The 13,279-nt window shown below is 49.5% G+C and overlaps 1 pseudogene; it reads right to left on the bottom strand.

Annotated features, from left to right (window-relative positions):
* LOC124788574 overlaps window positions 1-12,107 on the bottom strand; it is a 35,715-nt pseudogene extending 23,608 nt beyond the window's left edge.
* Window positions 12,108-13,279: the final 1,172 nt, after the last annotated feature.

The following is a 13,279-nucleotide window of genomic DNA, read 5'->3' as shown; positions in this document are numbered from 1 at the left end:
AAAGCAATACATCGGTGCCTAATACTACCGATCACCAGCCCTGACGTTATCTCAGTGATACTGGCCAAAAGGATTCCTACAGCGAAGGCGTAGGGGCACCCCTGCCTGATGGATCGCTCAATTATTACGGGCTCGCTTAAGTGACCATTGATCAGAACGCGCGACATTGCATTTGTAGTGACCTGTCGGATGGTATTCAGAAACCGAAAGCCAAACCCTGTCTCCTGCAGTACCATGTGTAAGTAGTCATGACTTGATAAAAGTCCAAAAACAGAAGAGCAGCGGATCTGTTGGACTCTGCATAGGTGGTAATAGCGTCTCGCAGGGTACAGGCGGCGTTCATGATGCTCCTCCCTGGAATAGCACTATGCAGATGGTTCCCTAGAATCGTGCCTAAGACCTTCCGCATGCGTGTTTTGACAGCTCGTGTCATGACCTTGAAATCGGCGTTGAGTAACGTGATTGGGCGCATTTTGGCCAAACGCCGGCGATGACCCTTTTTCGGTACAAGGACAATGATGCCTTCTTCAAAATCTATGGATATATCGCCTGCCAGGGGAAGTTCGTTGGCAGTGGCGAGTAATGTGTCTCCGAGAAGTTCCCAATAATGTTTATAGAACTCAGTCTGGACCTGGTGTCTTCTTTGCCGCTGTTGCAAGAACGGCATCGTGGATGTCCTCCTTATCAAAGGGAGAGACCAGGTGTTCTACATCCTCCTGCGTAAGTTGGTTGCGTAGATGACGAACAAGCGCAGCACAAGCTTGTACATTTATAGGCTGCTTCTGGTAAAGGTCACTAAAACGCTCATGGGCGTGTTTGAGTACGTCGCGGGTGCTGGTGAGTTTGTGCCCTCCAGTTGCTCGAATGTCCGAAGGAAGTGATAGAGGGATGTAGTTTCTCCAGGCGCAACGTTCTGACGCCGTGTGTGGACTATGTAGCCGTCCATTTTCCTCCTCTGAAGGGCCGTGATTCGCGACTTACACCTTTTGATATTGCGTGCAGTTTCATGGTTGAGGAGACTAGCGTCATTGTACAGTTCCCGTAAGCCTTGGAAATAGGTTTAAATTGCTTGCTTGCGCCAAAACTCTTTTTGCCGGGCATAGGAGATAATCGTGGATCTTAGTCTCGGCTTAGCAACCTGAAGCCACAAGTCCAGCGTTGTGCGGTATCGGGTTCGAGTCCGGAGAGCCTGCTGCCAGGCTCGCGCTACCTCCACGTCAAGCTCCTCATCTCGCAATAGACTGACATTGAGTTTCCAGTAGCCTTTGCCCCGGAAGAACGTAGATCGTAGGTACTGCACATAGATGTGGTAGGCACAGTGGTTGGAGATGCTGATTGGGGCTATATCGTCATTTACGACTGCCTCTTGGAAGTTGCGCGAAACGTAAATTCGATCAATGCGGCTCGCCGAGCAGTGGGTTACATGAGTCAAGGCCACCTGTTCGCCGTGGAGTTTCTCCCACGCATCACGGAGCTGAAGACGATCAACGAGACGCCTAAGTTCCTCGCAAATGTTGGTATTAGGAATCTGAACTGTACAATTGAAATCCCCTGCGAGGAGAATGTTGTCAATATGGAGGCCGATTAATTCAGGTACATCCGTCCGGAAACAAATTGCCACGTTGCTGGCGGTGGCCGCTACTAGAGGGCGCATACACAATGACAATTAAAAGTCCGTTGGTTCGGCTTGATATTCCCCTTCCGTTAGCTAGTAACTTTCTTCGTTACTGGAATCACCTCTCGGTACAAAATTGCCGTTCCAGTTAAGTCGTCCTTACTGATCTTTGTAATTGTGGCATAACCAGGGATGGCTATATTCATTAAAACCTCCTGGAGGAGTGAGACATCAACCTGAGATCCATACAAAAAGTCCTGCAGCGCAGGTAGCTTTAAGGCACTTCGAATGCGCTGGAATTTGACGGTTGTAATGTTGTAGGTCTGTGGTTTATTCATTTAAGCAGCCAGACAAGCAGGTATCAGTGACCACCTGGTTCAACATCATCCACCCAGTCAGGAACCCCCGCGCCTGGTGACGGGAGTGGGGGCGGAATTTCGGTGTCCATGGCCTCTTGCTAGTTACGGACGAAATCAGTAGTAGTTACATTTTCCGGACGTATGGTCGTTTCCTCTTCCCGCAGTTTCTCAGTGACTCTCATTACTTTGTGTCAGCTGGTCCCGTAATTCAGTGTCCCGCTTCTGTGACACGCGGATCTTTGTGGTCCTTGGGGACGATTGTGCGCCATGATTGTCAGGCTTTTCTGTCTTGGCCTTTTTGGATTTTTCGGGAGAAGAGATGGTATCCATGGGTGTGGGGTTGGCGACAGTGGAGCTGTCATCACGCTCACGGAGCGTGTCGTTTGTAGGGCCCTCACTTACTTCGGAGATAGGGGGCTGTCGCAGTCTCAGAAGGAGACGATTCCTCTGGTGCCAGAATCTGCGGAGCTGCAACGTCACTGACAGCATCGGAGGGGCCTGAACGTTCGGGTGGAGCGGGATCCTGCACAGGCACGGCCGCACTGGGGCCGGCGGCGTCCAGCGTAAATAGGGCGTGTTCCGCGACGGTCATCGGCGCATGGGCCGCGTGCCGCGTGGGCGCTTGATTCAACACGGCCGCATCGGATGGCTGCCCCGCAGGTGCCACGCCGCTGCCTTCACCGACAAAAGACGTAATTTGTACTGGGCGCCTCCGTGGACACTCTGAGCGTATATGGCCGGCAGAGTTGCAGATTGCACACTTACGAGCTTGTCCTTCGTGCACTACTAATCCCCTATAGCCACCAACCATAATAAAGGATGGAATATGCTGCGCGAGCTCCATCCGAACAGTCCGAACGCCATTGTCAACGTTGAAGAATCTGTTGTTGACCCAGGGGTCCCGGGAAATAGTGAAAACAGTGCCGTACACTGAAAGAGTCCCGGAGGCGCTGGTCACTAAGTTCGTAGGGCAGGTTATCGACCTTTAGATTACGCAAACCCAACCCCGCAAATATGATAGAGACTTTACTAACCTCGCCCTTACTGTGCTTGAACTCGGCAGAGCCATCAGTATTACCCATGATTCGGAGACACACTTCTTCGGTACGAAGTTTGACGTAACTCGTTAACTAGAAAGTCGTACTGAATACAAATTACCTCCTCATCACGAAGTCAAAGATCCTCATGTAACCAATAGTCAGTCATTAATTCCCGGTCTTGGCTTGTCGTAAACGAAATTAAATCTCAGATTACTTACACGAACTTCAGGATCCATGTCCTCAGTCGGAGAACACGGACACAAATGTAAATAAACTGCAGCGAAGAGCGCGTGCTGCACACGAGTGAACGCCACGGCGGCCAGGCCGCGACTCACGCCTTAGACCGCTCGGCCACGCTACCTACACAACACGGTTGACGTATGAGCTACGTCCTACCCCACGGGAACACACTGCAGTGGCGCAAAAACGAGACGTCAAAATTGGAACGGTGGAAATCGAACCCACGCCTCCGAAGAGACTGGTGCCTACAACCATCGCCTTAGACCCCTCAGCCACGTTACCCGTGGAACGACGACGGCAAAGCCGTTTCTTTTCTACCACAACGAGCACTTTAAAAAAGAAGTATCTCGTCAATCGCCGTGGCATGCATTTCTCATGCTCTCAAAGGAAGCATCGCTCTAGTGGCTCCAGCTGTGGTAGTGAGAGAGATAGCGTCAAGACACGTTTTCGCGCCGTGGCCAGGATTCTAACCTGGGCTATGTCGTAACCACTAAAGTTTCATAGCGGTACCTGGCAGCCGAAGCGCCGCGTAACATATACATACACGAGTCCAAAGAGCTTACACTTAAAGAAAAAGCGGCAGGTAAACGTGGTTGTAGCAAAACTGCACACTGCTTTTGATTGACTGCTATAAAAAAAAGGTCCAATCAGCACACAAATAAAAATGCCATTCAGGTATGGAGAACTGACGCACACCGTTTAGAAAAGTGTAGCGGTGATCAATCCGAATAAACGAGAAAAAATGAAAAGTAATGCAATTCAATAAGGAATAACACAGCAGGAATCCTGATCAATGTGAAATCAATACATACAAGTGAATGTCCGCAAAGAAAAGGATCACTTTCATGCAACGCCTCTCGTCGGCATCACGATCCCAATCCAGTACATGGCAGATTGGAAACAAATAGGTAAAACAAAAAATCCTCATGTAATTCCATGTACGTAGGCAATTCCAAAGGGAAAAATGTCTCCCGTTTACGTTTACGTTGTCCCTTTCGTGTCTTGTACTGATAATACATTCATTGCAAGACGAATTCTTCCAGTATCACGTCATAGTATTAAGCAGGATAGTGTAAAATAAATTAAGTCTACATCCGTAAATGAGCAAAAGCATGCGCCAAGGCGATATGCAAAAAATTAGCAAAGGTCATAGCATAGTCTGTACGAACACGGTACTTGCCATGTTCAGTCCATAAATATGTGAGGAAGTCCAGACGATCCGTCAGATTGAGGAAAAATGGAGAATAAATTGCATGTCCGAGTATCCAAATGGTGGCATCGCGTTTGGTGGTCGGAAATACCTTACACTGGGGTACGATTGCATCTGCCACTGTCACCTGCACCGGAGACACCCTGTTGACGAGGCGCACCATATACAGAGCAGTGTCCCACACAGCACGGAACCGACGGCACACGAAGCGATGTTCAATGGTATCCCCGTCATGGCACTCTCCGCAGGTGGCGGACGGGCTCAGATGAATAGAGTGGAGTTCAGCATTTGCAGGAACCGTACGTTTCACGACTTTTTTTTAAAAAAATTTCTTTATTAACAAACCATTATAATTATACAAAGTTAACTCACTTCCTTATTTCATTAGTGGGTCATAATACTTACACATTTATACTTAGTTCTCAGCTAGTTTCAGTTTTTGAGTGAGCTACAGATGATTTTAACATACAATGGGCATCTAATTTCTAATATCTACAGTTTATATCTAATTCCTAATTAGCGTCACATGTGTGCCAGTGAAAGATATAAACCTACTTTTAAATTGCTTTGCTCTTCGAGCTAATCCCGAAGAGCGTGCCCCTGGCACTGGGCAGTTCCTAACGTAATTCCCTAAAACTAAGTCCTACTAACTAACTAACTTATCCTACGTCATTTCAGGTGCGTGTCATTATCGGTGGTGTTGATCCCTACTCCTCCTAATCCTGCGCGTGGCGGATTCCAACTAAGATGAAAAGTCGGCCAGTCCACGCACAGGCGGCATGGGAATAGGGCTATGGAGCAATCGGTGGTTGTTGTCTTGGTTATTTAGTTTATCTTCCTTAAACATTCAGTTGAAACTCTTCGTGATACCTCGTTAGCCAGTGTTTAAGGTCTGAAAAGTTTCCCCTCGTCTAAGTAGTTATGTGTCATAGTTTGGTAGTCTGTCTCGTAGTGTGTTCGCAACATCATTGAAGAGGGGGCATTCGTAAACTACATGTTCAGATGTACCCTCCGGATCGCCAGTCACACGCTGGTTTAGCCCTATTCCCAAATCGACATAAGTATGTCGGGTAGGGTCCATGGCCAGTGATAAAATGGATCAGTCCTCGTGTGGGCTCAAAGTATTTCAGTTCCAAGCGTTCCCTTACATCAGGTATGAACTGGAAAGTTCTGCGTCCAGCCTCTTCTACCTCCCAAAACTCCTGCCAGAGTTCCTCCCCTCTTTCCCTTATTTCCCTTTTATCCCCCACCCTAATACCCATGATATCTGCAATCTTCCCATAATTTCCCTTTTTGGCCCAGTACCAAGCCGCTTGTTATTTTTATGTCCAGAAGGCAGAGCCCCATTATGACTAATAGGGCGCTCCCCTGGAGATGTTCTGTAGGCCCCCACAGATCTTAATATCATGCTTCTGTGGACCCTTCTCACTGCCATGGCGGGCACAACCCTCGTGAGCCTGTGCGCCCAGACTCCCGAGCCATAACCCACTACTGAAGTTAGGATGCTATTATGGTAAAGTTTAATGAGGTGTGGCGGGAGATGGAATCTTTTATGACCCATTGAGATGAGGTTGTTTAATATCTGGAGAGCTCTCTAGGTTACGGTATCAATGTGTTTCCCGAAGTTCCACCTCTCATCAATGACAACCCCTAGATAGCGTGTCTCACGTCGCCGGAGAACTGGTGAGCCGTCAATTCTGACAGTCTGATTTCTGATGATATGTCATTTTAGCAACAGGTATGTGGTTTTGCTGGGCTATATCGTCATTTTAGTCGTATGGCACCACTGTTGGAGTTTGTCTATGGCTGTCTCTATCTTTGGTTCAATGTCTCCTCGGCTACGGACGCCGACCAACAGGAGGTGGTCATCCGCGTTGGCTATCACCTCTAGCACCTCATCACTTTGTTGTAACCTGTCTAATAGTGGCTCCATGTGGATGTCCCAGAAGAGGGGCCCTAAAACGGATCCTTTGGGACATCCTTTGGTGATTATTTTTCCAATTCTTAGGCTAGGGGATGATAGCCAGACCTCCCGATCCTTACAATAGCTCCTCAGGCAACCGTATAGCGGCCCTGGACACTCTTTCTCCCGCAAGCAGGAGAAGAGCGAAGGCCACCACAGGTTATCGAAGGCGCCACTGATATCCACCATGATACCAACTACGTATTTGTGTGGGGTCGAGCCACAGACCTCAGCCGCCAGAGCGATAACATCAGATGCCGACCGCCCCGGCCTGAAGCCGAACTGACTGCTGCTCATCCCGCACAACACTCGGTGTACCGCCAATCTGTCAGCTAGCAGTTCCTCCAGTATCTTTCCGAATAGATCCAGCAGGCAAATCGGCCTGTATGACTTCACTTCCACGGGGTCCTTGTTTGGCCCTTTCTTTATTATAACTACGTTTGCCGTTTTCCATTTCTTCGGAAACTTTCTTTGCCTAAGGCATTCATTGTAAAGATGAGTAAGTGGCGCAGTCAGCTGGGGCGCCGGGAACTGCAACTCCGTCACAATGCCGTCTGGCCCAGGTGCTTTTCCTCTTTGCAACGATCTTATATGGGCTGCTACTTCCTCCTCAGAGAAGGGGTAGACGGCCGTCTCATTATTGTATTCTTCTTGATCTTCGTGTCTCAGTTGCTTCTGTCATTCAGTCTCCCCATACGCAATGTCGTCAGGCAGCAGGGACCGGAGAAGGACCTCCGCAGTCTCCTGCCAAGACTCAGTCATCCTGTCTCCGTGCCTGACTGTTGACAGCTCCAGAGGAGAGCGGATTTTTTCTCTTACCAGCTTATAGGGAAGCCCCCATGGATCCGTGACTAGCTGGTTTAGCACGAAGATTTCCCAGCTTCCCGTCCTTATTTCGCGCAGTTCCTTTTGGAACCTCTGCTTTTCCTCCCTATATAGCAACTGCCACCTTTGTCGTTCCTGCCAGACGACACTGCGCCGGTAGTGCCTCCTCAGCCTTCTGACAGATTGACGCAGTTCTCCTAGTTCGGCAGACCATGGTGACGGAGAGGCCGCCATGGCCCTCCTAGTCGGTACAGCTGCCCTCACCGCTCTAGTCACTGCACTCACCAGTTCCTCCGCTCTCTGTTCTACGTCCATGTCCCGATGCTTGTCACCTTCCCTTGCTAGGCGTTCCCAGTCCTTTTATAATTTAGTTGTACTTCCCACCCCATGGCCCAGCGGCACTCTCTTTCTCCTAAGGTGAAAGTTATCAACTTTCGCGACTTTATACCACGTCGCTCTAACATTTGCAGGAACGAAGGACGGGTGTGGCGATGTTCCTCCAAACTGTTCGAAAGTCATTGTGTGGCATTCGGTACTCCCACTTGTTATTGGCCGGTGATCCCCGCAGAGCACGAATAATGTCGCCGACACTGCCTCCTCTGGAGCCACTATAAACGCCGCACGTAATTCAGCGAAAAGGGTATGTGACTGACAGAGACCGGGCCAACCACGGAATTTGGGCGATATTGATCGAACAACATAACCGTGGCACTGCTCGTTCCCTTCTCTAACAAGGCCGTAGTCCGTTTGCGGGGGAGCGCTACGCATTTGGTGGAGTCCCCGATCGGCTGGATTTAAGGTGCAGGTGGCCAAGGAAATTTTAAAAAAAGTCACCTTTCCACGGGAGCCAGTAGACGGCCTGTTTAATAGCGCGGTCAAGTAGCTTACATACCTGGAGAACTAGAGCTAAATACCACGCTTTAGCTAAAATAGTAGTATTTATAAGTTTCACCTTATCGTAAAGCGCAAAATGCCGGGCCGCATGAATTTTTACAACCGCCCTAATTTTGTGTAAGGTGGGACGCCAATTGAGAGCCTCCATGCGCTGAGGATTATCAGATAAAATGACATCCAGGACTTTGTGCTGCTGCACGACACCGAACCAATTGCGACGCACATGGCTCATCCGAGGAGTAAGGGGAAGCAAAACGGTCTTCTGAACATTCACAATGGCCCCCGTCGCCTTCTCAAATTGCTGTAGAACAGAGCACAGGTTATCGATATCTGCCGCCCGACCCAAGAACACTCAAAGATCGTCAGCATAAGCCCGGCAAGTAAGACGATCTTCCCCGAGCCGGATCCCCGGACACTCCTGGCAGATATACCGCAGCAGCGGGTCGAGCGCGAAAGCGTAAAGTGTCATAGATAACGGGCAACCTTGTCTGACAGAGCGAGTAAGACGTATAGGTGGACTGAGGGAGCCGTTGATGACGTGGCATGTGGCAAAAAACTCTGAACCATGTGTGTAAACTTATGGCCAAATCCCACTGCAACCATCACACGCCGTAAATAGGCATGACCAACCCTCTCAAACACGTTCTGGAAATCGACCGAATCCTGTTGCTTTGTACAAAACTGATACAGTCCCTATACGCCAGAACGGCATTAAAAATATTCCTTTCACGCACAGCACACGTCTGAAGTTCACTGATAACGTGCGGCAGGACTTGCCTCAGTATCTGCGCGACGCACCTCTCCATGATCTTATAATCTGCGTTCAACGAAGTGATCGGTCGAACAGTATGTACATTCGGCATCGCATTTGATTTCGGAATGAGCGTTATGCATCCCACTGCAAATTCCGGTGGTAGAGGATTGCCATTAAGAATTTCATTGGCGATAGCAGTTGAAGTACCGCTTAAAAGGTTAAAAAACTGCAAATAAAATCCAGCGGAGATGCCGTCCATTCCGGGAGATTTCCCCCTACGACTTCGCTTGACAGCTGTATCAAAGTCGTCGGACGTAAAAGCATCATTGATATTAACAAGGTCTGTGCGACTTAAAACATGAGGAATACCTTGTAAAAGACGACGCAGCGCAGTGGGATCGACAGCAACATCTTGAAAGAGAGACTCAAAATGTGCGTGAATTTCCATCGTCACCCCGTCGGAAGTCTTCGTACCATCCCGAGTGATCCGCGCATCAAAGGCCAATCTTTCGCGCATCTTCCGCTCTCTGTTGAGATGATAGACAGAGAGCGGCTCCCCGTCCACGGCACCCACAGGCTGGCTCTGTGTAACCGGCCCTCTACTTTTCCGCTGCTGATCGTTCAAAAGTTGGGCCTTAAATTGTTCGAAAATGGGAAGAAGATGCGGCTGGGCCGTGACCTGTCTAACGAATTCCTTCAAACAGCTTTGATAAAATTGTGACGCCGAGCAACGCCAATGCGCTGCTTCGCGGCTAAAATTAATTGAAAAGGTCCGGACTGCTGGTTTGGCAGCGCCAGCCCACCACTCGACGACACTACTGGCACCGGGTTTAGTCTGCAAAAGTTTCTGCCACATATAAGTAAAGGACTGCTTAAAATGGGAGTCGGCGAGCAGGCTGCAGTTAAACTTCCATAGATTTTTACGATAGTAAGGCCTAGAAAGTGGAAGAAAAAGTTCACAAAAATAACTGCAGTGATCTGAAAAAATAACTGGCCTGATCTCAGATCTAGTCACTGGAGCTGCTAGTGACGACGACACACAAATCCGATCGAGCCGGCTGTGTCCCGTTGCCTAAAAATAGGCATATTGAGTTTCAACCGGGTGGAGCATTCGCCACGTGTCCTTGAGGTTAAAACTTGTCAGGAGCGTGCGGAGTTCCTGACACTTGTTGGGGCGCGGCTCCTGGTCGCGATCATCGGGGACCGCATTAAAATCACCGCCTAAGATTAAATGAGCGGAATTCCTCACACAGCTCCTGACCATAAGAGAGCCGCCGCGCCGCGTAGTCGCTGCCGGAAGGAGCATAAACATTAACAAACACAATGCCTTCAATAGTGCACGCAATAGCGTGGCCAGTAGGTAGACACTCAATATTCGTGACAGTGAGCCCGGGGCGTACTAAAATAGCAGTGCCGGTGACATCGTCGGACACCACATTATCCACAATAACGTAGGCACTCAAATCGGTTAGAAGCAGCAGAGCCTCACGTGTCACTTCTTGCAAAAAGGCGACATGGCAACGGGTTTCACATAAGAGTTTTTAAAGCATAGACCTTATGCGGACTACGCGTTTTGTTGACATTAACGGTAAGAATGTGCCACCGACGAGTGTCAGGAACCATACACAAGGCAAAGAACAACAAATGCTTTGTACACAAGAAGCGAGGCAGTAGTGCTGCTAAGATGGCGCGTATTGTGGACAAGATCGGCGAAAATGGCATACCGACGGGTGGCAGATACCATACACAGAATAAAAACAAAATTTCCACAATAACGGTCACAACGGCGCCGCCGAAACAACGCAAACATGTTAACATGAACGGCGAAAATGATCCACCGCAGGCTACCAAACACCAGACACGGTTAAAAAACTAACAATTAAGCACATACAATAAGCACATACAAGAAGAGGTGCCCCGGCACAGCGAGGACGACGCAGTCGATCGACAGGAGCGGTAAAAAACAAACCGCCGACGCCGTACACAAATATAAGTCACAGGTCACAAAGCGGCACAACGAAAGGTCATGTGCGCAGCCAAACGACGCATGCAGTCGACAGCAACTGTAAAAGTAATCCCCCAACAGGCATAGACAGGATACGTAGGTAAAATCGTAAAAGAAATGTACAGAAAAAAATTGCATGTGCGCCGCCAACACTATTCCACGCAGTTCGTCGGTATGAACGGTGAGACTTTGCCTCCGACGGGTGGCACACACCATACACAGTCAACTACAATAAATAATAATAAAAATAAATAAGAACTAAATAAGCGTGCACAACGGTGGAGGCATCAGCGCCACAAACAGCATACATGTTGTCAACACAAACGGCGAAATGTTGCGCCGACGGACAACATACACCAGACATACTCAAAGGCCAATAAATATATTCGCACAAAACTGCATGCACATGCGCCGCCAAGACTATTCAGGTTGTTGGGAGTCATAGTGGAAATGTGTCTGCAACGGATGGCACACATCATACGCAGGAAAATAAAATTGTCCACAAGAGCGGCACATGCGCCGTTAAGACAGCGCATGGTGTTGAGAGTAACGGAGAAAACACACAACCAACGCATGTCAGACCCCATACACAGGTAAATTACACAACAACATTAAAGAAATGTGCACAAATGGGAAAGCACTTGTGCTTTCGTAACGATCCAAGTTAGCGGCAAGAACGACTAAAATGTGCCTCCGACGAATGGCTGACACCAGACACGTTTAAAGTGCCAGGCTCGTTTAAAATACACAACAAATAGTACACGACGACGGGTAGAGAGGCGCTGCTACAACTACACTTGCGTGAGACAGTAACGATTAAAACGTGCAACAGACCGGTTTCACTTTCCACAGACAAGGAAACGCCACAAAACACAATTTTAGACTTAGACAACGATGGATGCATTCACTCCGCCAAGCAATTAGCAAATTCACTTTACGTACCGGTGCCAGTTCGATCATCCACCTCCACGTCCGTCGCCCAGTCACATTTTGCGTTCGAAAAGGGGGGGGGGGGGGGAATGAATCACCTCCGTGTCCATACGAAGAGCGGCACCCGAAGGAGCGGCCGTGGCAGGTCCAGCGTCGGCGGGAGAATCAGATCCAGAATCCTGCGAGTGCGGCCGGATGCGACGGCAATGTGAGTCGTCCGATTTACGTTTACCCGCCAATTGTGCAGGTGACACGCTCGAAGTAACGCCCATTGCCGTAACGCTTGCCACGACAGGGTCCGTTTGAGTGAGTAAAACCTTGAGCTGACAAACTTTCTCCTCCCGCTTAGACCCCACGGAACTCACCGATGCCTCAGGTTGACTGTAAGCGGCAGTCCTCTGCCGACGGCGATCGGAAGCCGATGCCTGTCGCGAGTCAACAACCGTGCGCTGCGAGGCCCGTTGCAGTTTCTTCTGTTTAGAGGTGGACTTGGAGGGTGGGACGCAAGTCACCACCGGGGACGGCGTTCGCCCTTTACGAGAAGAAACACCCGAACTACTAGCGCTTCGAAAGCGGGTAGCGTTGTCAGCCCTCTCAGTTGGCCTTTCCCGGCGCGGTTTAGGTTCCGCGGGGACGTCATTACTCTCCTGACGGTCGACAACAACGGTAGCAGCAGCAGACACAGGCACAACAGAGGGAGCAGCCCCTGGAACGGGTTCCGGTACGGACAGCGTTGCAGCTGCCGGTGCGGGTTCAGACACTATCGGTGGCTCAATTCGATCAGGCAGCGGGGCCTCTACACTCGCAGGCAGAGAAATCACTGGCAACGCCGGGGAGCTATCAGAAAGAGGAACGGAAGGTGTAACGTCCATGGCAACGGCTTCGGTCGCAATCTCAGGGTCAGACACACAACTCGCACGTGCGGGGGAGGCGCCAAGCGCGACTGCCGCCGACGTCACCTCGTCCTGATCGTCTGTGCGTGGTAATGGCACTGAGTGACTACGTTTGGGACAGTCCTGTCGAAAATGTCCAGTACCATTAGAAAAAGAACAGGTCGCCGGTTGGCCGCTACAAGTGATAAAGGCCCGATAACCAGCAACAAAAACAAAGGACGGTATATGCTGTCGGACAATCATGCGGACACTTCGAACACCATTCTCAACATCATAATAATATGCTGACGACCATTACTCTTTCACGACCGAAAGCACTGTCCCGTACGGAAGTAAAGTACGAGAAATAGTTTCGTTTCGCACTTCAAATGGCACGTTAAATACGCGAACAGTGCGTATACCATAACCCGCGTTCGACAACACAAACATCACGTCTAGTACCGTCAAGGTGCTTAATTTTACGTACACAACCATTCACGTTAACTAATAATTCATACATATCGGAAGAAGACAGTTTCAGAAATAACGAATTTAGGAACGCGTCAAGTTGA

Source organism: Schistocerca piceifrons, chromosome 3, assembly GCF_021461385.2.
Source record: "Schistocerca piceifrons isolate TAMUIC-IGC-003096 chromosome 3, iqSchPice1.1, whole genome shotgun sequence".
Classification (NCBI taxonomy): domain Eukaryota; kingdom Metazoa; phylum Arthropoda; class Insecta; order Orthoptera; family Acrididae; genus Schistocerca; species Schistocerca piceifrons.
The sequence above is the reverse complement of the archived record's forward strand: the minus strand, read 5'-3'. Positions and strand labels throughout refer to the sequence as shown.